General features: G+C 36.8%; 1 long non-coding RNA gene across 1 annotated transcript in view; it reads left to right on the top strand.

The window, feature by feature from the left end:
- Window positions 1-2,179: 2,179 nt before the first annotated feature.
- Window positions 2,180-9,529, top strand: part of LOC106876617 (uncharacterized) — a 29,926-nt gene continuing 22,576 nt past the window's right edge. Inside the window, exon 1 of the long non-coding RNA XR_001410270.3 lies at window positions 2,180-2,695. This is a non-coding gene — a long non-coding RNA (uncharacterized LOC106876617). The remainder of the gene's footprint in view (window positions 2,696-9,529) is intronic.

Raw genomic sequence — 9,529 nt, 5'->3', positions numbered from 1 at the left:
CCGCGAGTCCGCTGCCACTTGGCTATTGCACCTCCACCTGCAGAAATAATTAAATAAATAAATAAATAAATAAAAGACTAAGCGAGCACGTGGGAGTTGGGAAGAGACTTATTCTGTCTCCGAACAGAGAAGAGTTATCTACCACAAGCGGAAGTAGTTAATTCGGTGTCAGTTGGTAACTTGACGCCGTTTCCTCCTCTCTTTCTGATGAGCAGCAACAACTGATATATAACCTCTCTCTCTCTTTTCTGTTGGCAACAACAGCAACTGAGATAGCTTCTTTGTCTTAGTGCTCTTTTATACACCCTACCATATATATATATATATATATATATATATATATAAATATATATATATATATATATATATATATATACATATACACGCACACAGACAGCAGCAGTCGTATTATTTCAGACTGTTAGTCTATTGAACTGAATAACAGAAAGAAAGAAAAAAAAAAGAAAGAAAGAAACGAAGAACTTGTTAGAAGGTGGTGGTGGAACTGTTGAAGACTGACACATATTCTTTCTCTTTACTCTTTTACTTGTTTCAGTCATTTGACTGTGGCCATGCTGGAGCACCGCCTTTTAGTCGAGCAAATCGACCCCGGGACTTATTCTTTGTAAGCCTAGTACTTATTCTATCGGTTCTCCTTTTTGCCGAACCGCTAGCTGACGGGGATGTAAACACACCAGCATCGGTTGTCAAGCGAAGTTGGGGGGACACAGACACACACAAACATATACACACATACATACATATATACATATATAAATACGACGGGCTTCTTTCAGTTTCCGTCTACCAAATCCACTCACAAGGCTTTGGTCGGCCCGAGGCTATAGTAGAAGACACTTATATACACTTGATATGTATTGACGTATTCATATATAGACACACAGTGACATATATAGATAATAATACTATCTCTTTATATATATATATTTTATGTATGTTGCGTATTTATACACTCTAGAGTGTCGCTGATATATACATACATTAAAAACCTACTTATTTATAAGTGAAGTTCCTTTATAAATTCACAAAATAGACAGGAAATAAGTCAAAGTAAAAACTTAACATCACAAGACAGGAAGAATTGATAAATACAATTATAATAAAAGTTTTAACTTAATATATCCAGGTTACGGGAAAAGAATAAAAGTTTAAAAATATACTTAATCACGTAATTACTATAATTAATATAGTTATGATAATATTGTCTCCAATGTAGATAATAATTGTCCAAAATTATAGTTTCCTGTTTCTGTTTTTAAAAAAAATTAACTTGGAAAGTCTTTTAAATTTTGTTTTAGATTTTATCTGAGAAAAAAAATATCATAAGCTAACATTTATATATATATATATATATATATATATATATATATATATATATATATAATGCAAGAGAGTTTGGGGTAGAAGATTCAACCCACTAAGGGATAGTATCTATCCAATATACTGCTGGGAGGGTACCCAATTATTGTTACACTAGTGTTATACCACACACACACACACACACACAATATATATACATACAATCTCTCTCTGTATGTGTGTATATATATATATATATATATATATATATATATATATATATACTTTTATAGATATATAACTATATATGATTTTAAGTATGTAAAATCCACATCCATATATACACTAGAAGTTTATATAAAATCCACACACATATATATACACACTACATAAGTTTTAGTATATGAAATATACAGACTGTATATAATTAATTTGTCATAGGATTCAATTTTAAACCCCGTTTGTGTTCTCTTTATGTATAAATAATATATGTATACACATGCACACACACACACACACAGTTTTCAGCTTGTTTGCATCTCTTCTGCTGGCAGTAAATTTTTATTCAGACAAGTTACGTGAAGATTCATATTCTAGTCTTTAAGGAAGTTCCTCTCGACCTATTCCTCCCATTTATCTATTCCTTTTATCTCTACCTCCCCCTCTTTCTCTTCTTCTCTCATTCCTCCTCTACGACGTCCCCCCTCTCTCTATTATCCTCTATCTAACTCGTTTTCCCTCCTTCTCTCTCTCTAACTTTACTCCTTCACTTCATCATTTTGACATTTACCAAAATATTTTCTTTTTGGACAGAAACCAGAAGCATTTGCCCCCTTTTTTTTTTACTTTTCTGGTAAGGAACAGCTTTTATATTCCTCCTGACCCCTTCTTAATCTAAAACTCGATCAGGGCACTTAAAGATCTACATACATTATCTAAATAATTACACACACACACATACACTTATAAATACACACTATATATAAGTATATACTTCTGAATATATAATATAAACGTATCTGTGTGTGTGTATGTAAATGCAACAACAGTTGAAGTAGTTTTGTGTCGAGTTAATAAATAAATCAGTCAGAAAGAGTGCGTGTGTGTGTGTGTGTGTGTGTGTGGGACGTTGACAGGTCAGGTCGGTCTCCAACCAGAGAATAATAGAAAGTGTGAACTTCGGTAAACCAGAGCGGGAAAACAAAAAAAAAAACCCAGTTAAACTGTTACAACAAACAAATATTGATAATAATAATAATAATAACAACAGGAATAAGAATTCTAATTAAACGTTGGATATACCAAAGTGTTGTGCGATTTGAGGTGGTGTGAGTTATTTCATGGAGAGGAAGACACAGAGACAAGCCAGACTTTGGTAAGTTTTAAAATTCAATTATAATTACAGTAGTAGTGCAAGATTTATTAATTGGAAGTACTTCGTTGAGGTGGACAGCAGATGTGAGGTAATACTACATATATATATATATATTACGCGCATGTGTATTTACCGCTATATGTATATATACACACACGCCTATCTATATATATATCTATCTACCTATCTATCTATCTATCTATCTATCTCTATAAACGTATGTATGTATGCATTTGTATACATACATACCTACACGTGCGTGTGAATTTATATACACACATATATACTCGCATGTGTGTATATCTCCCATATATATATATATATATATATATATATATGTGTGTGTGTATAATTGGATGCAGCTGGTACTTCCTTGTGTCGCTAATGGTGTCTTTCACGTGTTAGACGATTCTTTAGTCTTCATGCAGTGTATGTATATACGTATGTGTGCGTATATAATATATAGTCAGTTTCCACCGGTGGGGAAACTTGGAAATCGACAATCACTGTCAACAAAATTATGGATTATAAAATAAGACTTTGCACATGTATTGAGTGCTTTGTTCAGTTTGTCCGTTTCACTCTATCTAAAGTCTTTTTATTTCAACTAATCTCAATACTTACCCGTGTATATATGCAACTGTGTATGTATATATATATATATATATATATATATATATATATATATAGGTTTGTATGTGATAATGTATGTAAATATGATAGTGTTAGGTCCTCTTATTGTAATCATTTTAGGATGGAGCCGTTTAGATATCAAATGTTAGCTGATAACACTAAGCGAAGAGTATAACTCCCATACTGAGCGTGATGAGGACAACATTAATTGTTATAACAATAACTGATAACATCCGTATAGTATAAAGCGATTTCCACTTTATTATATATATATATATATGTATATATATATATATATGTATATGTATATATATACACGCGCTTCAGTCATGGGGAATGTATTTCCCTCACGACCGAATTTCGTGATCCTTTCAAACGCCGTCTTTTTCACTCGTCCCCCGAATGCAGTTTCGAATCGCAAGGACGGCAGCGGTCTGGGAACAGCATTGATGCCACAACATCTGCAAGCCTTTCGTGTGTTCATGTCGATGTAAGGCACTGTTATTACTTAATGTAGTTATGGCCGTGTGCGCGTATAATAAATATGGGGATATATTTAGATTAAGGGGCTTTTGTGTATGACTATATATAGGGCTTATACACGGCAGATGATGTTGGGTATACACCCATACATAAAATTAAACAATAGGATGAAAAATTGGATATTAATTAATATCAATTTAATGCCAGGTAACAAGCACATTAAAAGAATCGGGGAGATTCAGGAAAAATCTGAGATCTCAAACGATTATTGTATATGTGTATATATAAGAATATATAAAAATATATATATAACGGAGGCCACTACGTGGACCGCCAGTGTGCTAGAAGAAGATCACATGTCATACACCCATACATACATGTATGTATATGCGTGCGGCAGTTGATGTTGGGTGTATATTTTCGTAGTTTGGTTCGTAGAATACGAGTATGTATTGGTAGTATATATAATATATATTTCCACATGACTCGACTGTGTATGTATGTGTGTGTATATATAAATATAGATGTACTTGAATTTGTGTTGATGAATATATTATGTATATAATATATTAGGAAAAACCTAAAAATACAAGGTCTTTTCCGGTAGGTATGTACGTGTACGTCTGTTTTCTCTACTGATATGGGTTGGACGATTCGACAGGATGTTGGACCCCGTCTGATTCCTGTGTCTCTGACATAGTTTCCACGGTTGGTTGCCCATCATAATATCAACCGCTCTATCGATTGTATTTTTCATGGTACAGGTACTAATCAGGTCGCCTTGTAATTCAAAACTAAAGAACCTCACGATTGAGAAGAATAATAGTAAAGAAGGTGGCGTCAGTGTAAGGGAGTTGGAGGGGATACTAAGAGAAGACGACTTCAAATTGCATCTGATCGTGGGGCCCCGGTTCAAGAGTTCCAGTGTCTTGAGGGTTGTGGAACCATCACTTAGCCACTGTTGTTCCTATGTCTATTCTGACCTGGAATATTAGTACCTGTCAGGGTCACAACCATGGATTGGTTGGCACTCCGTCGCTTGCGACGACGAGGGTTCCAGTTGATCCGATCAACGGAACAGCCTGCTCGCGAAATTAACGTGCAAGTGGCTGAGCACTCCACAGACACGTGTACCCTTAACGTAGTTCTCTGGGATATTCAGCATGAAACAGTGTGACAAGGCTGACCCTTTGAATTACAGGCACAACAAAAACAGGAAGTAAGAGTGAGAGAAAGTTGTGGTGAAGGAGTACAGCAGGGTTCGCCACCATCCCCTGCCGGAGCCTCGTGGAACTTTAGGTGTTTTTGCTCAATAAACACTCACAACGCCCAGTCTGGGAATCGAAACCACGATCCTATGACCGCGAGTCCGCTGCCCTAACCACTGGGCCATTGTCCCTCTATTGTTTTGTATTAATCATGCATTATCTCACAGCTTTGAGGTTTCAACAATGTGATTGTTTATTTGTAGAATGACATTGTAGGGTAGGTGTGAGAGGCTGTACATAGCCAGTTTGAATGTCAAAACAGGTAGAATATTCGGGTCAGATATGGCTGGTTTAAATGCTAAAGGATTAAAGACTCAGGAAATATAAGAGCCCTTACTTAAAAGACAGATAAGGGTTAGCAACAGGAAGAAGATTTGACTTTAAAAGCAAAGTCCCAGTAATTGTCTCATTCAGACATATTTTCGCAGAAGATTGCAAACAAACATGACTTTTATGATCGTGGTGTTTGTTTACTGTATGTCTCTGATGTCAAGAAAAGGAGACACAGATACACGCACACACACACACACACAATGGTCCTACTTTTCAATTTCTAAATATCATCATCATCATCACTTTGTGTCCATTTTCCATGCTGTCATGGCTTGGAAAGATTGCTGCTGTTCTCCCTACTGGTTGCTCTTCCTAACCCCACTCACTGTACAGAGTGTGTGTACTGGGTGTACTTTTTTCGTGGCACCAGCACTAGTGAGGTTGTCATGTTTTTACCACAGCTAAAGTATCCTCTTGACCCCGACACTTGAGAGGGCATTAGGTGCATTTTATTGGGACACCAGCATTGGAGAGGATAGGAGTGGATAAGAGATGGATAAATGGGGAAAATGATGGATGTTGTTAGGAAATGGCTTGTGAAAAGTATAGGAAGAGTGTGAGGGGGTACATACTGATATAATGAGCAAGAGAGAGGGAGGGATGGAATGTTGGGGAGTTGGTCAGATAGGTACAAGGAACAGCAGAGATCTACTGCCATCATTAGCTACACCAGCTGTGTATCAAAGTATGAGATTGAGAGATGAGCACTTCATCATTTTAGTTTTCTCTACTTTTCAGTGCTTTCATGGGTCAAACAAAACTATGTTGGAGCAGAGTTTCCTTACGGCCATGGGCTCTTCCTGCAATGCCATCATCATCATCATCATTTAATGCCCACTTTTCCATGCTTGCATAGGTTGGAAGGAATTCGTTAAGACAGATTTTGTTTTATCTATGGTTGGATGCCCTTCCTGTCATTAATGCTCATTTCTTTCCAAAGTAAAGTAATATTTTCTTATGATGAAAGCGGCGAGCTGGCAGAAATGTTAGCACGCTGGGCGAAATGCTTAGCGGCATTTCGTCTGCCGCTACGTTCTGAGTTCAAATTCCGTCGAGGTCGACTTTGCCTTTCATCCTTTCGGGGTTGATTAAATAAGCACCAGTTACGCACTGGGGTCGATATAATCAACTTAATCCGTTTGTCCCCTCTATGTTTAGCCCCTTGTGGGCAATAAAGAAATAAGAAACGTTAGCATGCTGGGCAAAATGCTTAGCGGTATTTCGTCTGTCTTTATGTTCTTAGTTCAAATTCCATTGAGGTTGACTTTGCCTTTCATCCTTTCGGGGTCGATGAATTAAGTACCAGTTATGTACTGGGATTGATCTAATTGACTGGCCCCCTCCCCAAAAACTTCAGGCCTTTTGCCTAGAGTAGAATGGAATATTTTCTTACGATCAAACATGTTTTCACAAGCTAAAAGCATAATGTGTATGTACATGTCTGGGTCCCTAGACTAATGTATCCCTTTTGACTTACACTTGTTGCCTTCCACCTCACCCCACCTAGCAACTACCTAGCAAACTTTAATTGCAGAACCAGCATCCTATATGGGCTCCCAAAAATCCACAAGAGCAAAATTATTACCGAAGCTTGCAAAAAGTCACTTCAACCTGCTGAGAGGCTAAGTCAACCTTGGCAGAATAATTATAATGATAATAAAGTAATAGTAAGAATATAAAGCAATAATAATGATTTCTGGTTTAGATGCATAGCTAACAATTTTTAGGGGAAGGGTTTGTCAATAAAATCAACCCCAGAAGCATGGAAGGCAAAGTTGACCATTGTAGGTATTGAACCTGAAATGTAAAGAACCAGAACAAATGCCACAATGCACTTTTCTGATGCTCTAACGATTCTGTCTTTTAGCAGTAGTTTTCAGATTTAGTAATTAAGCAGTATGTGTGTGTGTGAGAGAGAGACATTGATGCTGTTAATGATGTGATGCAGTAGAGAACTGGTAGAGGAATCTTGACTTGTCACACAGAGCTCACCTCAGAATAACTTGCAACAACAAAACTAATATCATCAGTGAAAATGAATATAAAACAAAAAAAGGAAGAGATAAAATAAGTCCCAGCAGACTTTCTTTGTAATAATTCCATGTTTGGGAGAGATTGGTGGCTCTGTGGCTGAGATGATATTTAAAAATAAGTCTTTGGGCCGGTTGGATGAGCAGGGAGTAAGGGGAAAGTGAGCGAAGGATAAAGAATGAGGAGCAGGGAGAGAATGGGAGGGGTTAGGGTTTTGAATCTTTTTCTAAGACCTATCTTGAGTGTTATCATCTAATCTCTGTGTAAACAAAGCCACAAACACATACACACATTCATGTGTATGTGTATGTATGTATGTATATATACAGTCATTTGACTGCGGCCATGCTGGAGCACCGCCTTTAGTCGAGTAAATCGACCCCAGGACTTATTCTTTGTAAGCCTAGTACTTATTCTATCGGGCTCTTTTTGCTGAACCGCTAAGTTACGGGGACGTAAACAGAGCAGCATCGGTTGTCAAGCGATGTTGGGGGGAGAAACACAGACACACAAACACACACGTACACACATGCATACATATATACGACGGGCTTCTTTCAGTTTCCGTCTATCAAATCCACTCACAAGGCTTTGGTCGGCCCGAGGCTATAGGAGAAGACACTTGCCCAAGGTGCCACGCAGTGGGACTGAACCTGGAACCATGTGGTTGGTAAGCAAGCTACTTACCATGCAGCCACTCCTATGCAAACACACATTTATATATGCCTATAAGCATATATATATATATTTCAGTATGAAACCTGGACAAATTAATGTGTGTGTGTATATTCATACGTATGTATGTATGCATGTACCTACATACAAACAGCAAAGCTACATGTTAGTGGAACATGGGCTGTAAACATGGAGGACATGTAAAGACTTGAAAGAAATGAAACGAGCATGCTCAGCTGGATATGCAATGTCACTGTGCATGTGCAACAAAGTGTAAAGGTGCTGGGAGAAGAAAACCGGTCATAAGAGGTATCAGATGTAATGTGCATGAGAGAAGACTACTGGTATGGACATCCTATATCAGGGGTTTTCAAACTTTTTGACTTATATTTCAGGCTTTACCTTAGGGACCCCCTTATAAACGCTTATGAAATTTATACATAAATATTTGCTTAAAATAACATATATTTTTTACATTTGTTTATTTAACAAATAGGTTTATTGTCAATTAAAAGATTTCGATTAAAAAACATATATAAAATCAAATTGCCCATAAAAAGTATTTTTGAAAACCCCTGTCCTATATGATTTGAACACGGAATGCAAAGAACAGACAGTGCTGATGTGTGTGTGTGTGTGTGTGTGCGCTATTCTACCAGTCAGTACTGGTCTTAGCTTTAATGACAGACTAATCTCACAAGTAAATTGCAAACCTGCATCATGCCATTATTATTGCTATTATCATCTTCATCATCTTCATCATCTTCATCATTATCATCCGCACCATCACTAACATGACAGCCATCATTAACCTTCACTAATGTTACCTGTGTTATTCACAGTATTCATAGAAACAAGACAAGAACAATAGTCACCTGTAACCAGGCACATTTTTATTTTTATCATACAAAGCAGAGTGTGTGTGTGTGTGTGTGTGTGTATACACTTACACACACAGACATGTCTGTACACCTGTTCTGTTTTTATTAATGCCTACTTATATAAATATATATATATAAGTTAAGCACCTGGCAAGCTCATTAGGGCATTGAAGTAATTGCTTTGTCATTTTATTCCATCTTTCTGCATTCTGAGTTCAGATCTTGTCAAGACCACTTCTTTACCTTTTGTCTTTTTCCAGCCAATAAATATAAAATCCATTCTGCGTTGCGGTTAATTTCTCTTTCTCTCTCTCTCTCTCATTGTCTGTCTGTCTGTTTGTCTTTTTCTCTTCTTCCTGGAAGAAAATCTTGGCTATGGTCAAATATGGAAAGGAATGAACTGTGTTGGGTCTAAAAATGTCTGATGACACATTGTGTGTTGGCAACAGCATCCCTACAACTTTGAGGAAGAACACATTATATATAAATATATATATAATACAAATAATAAATGAGTATATGCATATATA

Source organism: Octopus bimaculoides, chromosome 27 (genome assembly GCF_046866305.1).
Source record: "Octopus bimaculoides isolate indiv1 chromosome 27, ASM4686630v1, whole genome shotgun sequence".
Taxonomy (NCBI): domain Eukaryota; kingdom Metazoa; phylum Mollusca; class Cephalopoda; order Octopoda; family Octopodidae; genus Octopus; species Octopus bimaculoides.
This window is presented reverse-complemented; position numbering and strand designations above follow the sequence as displayed.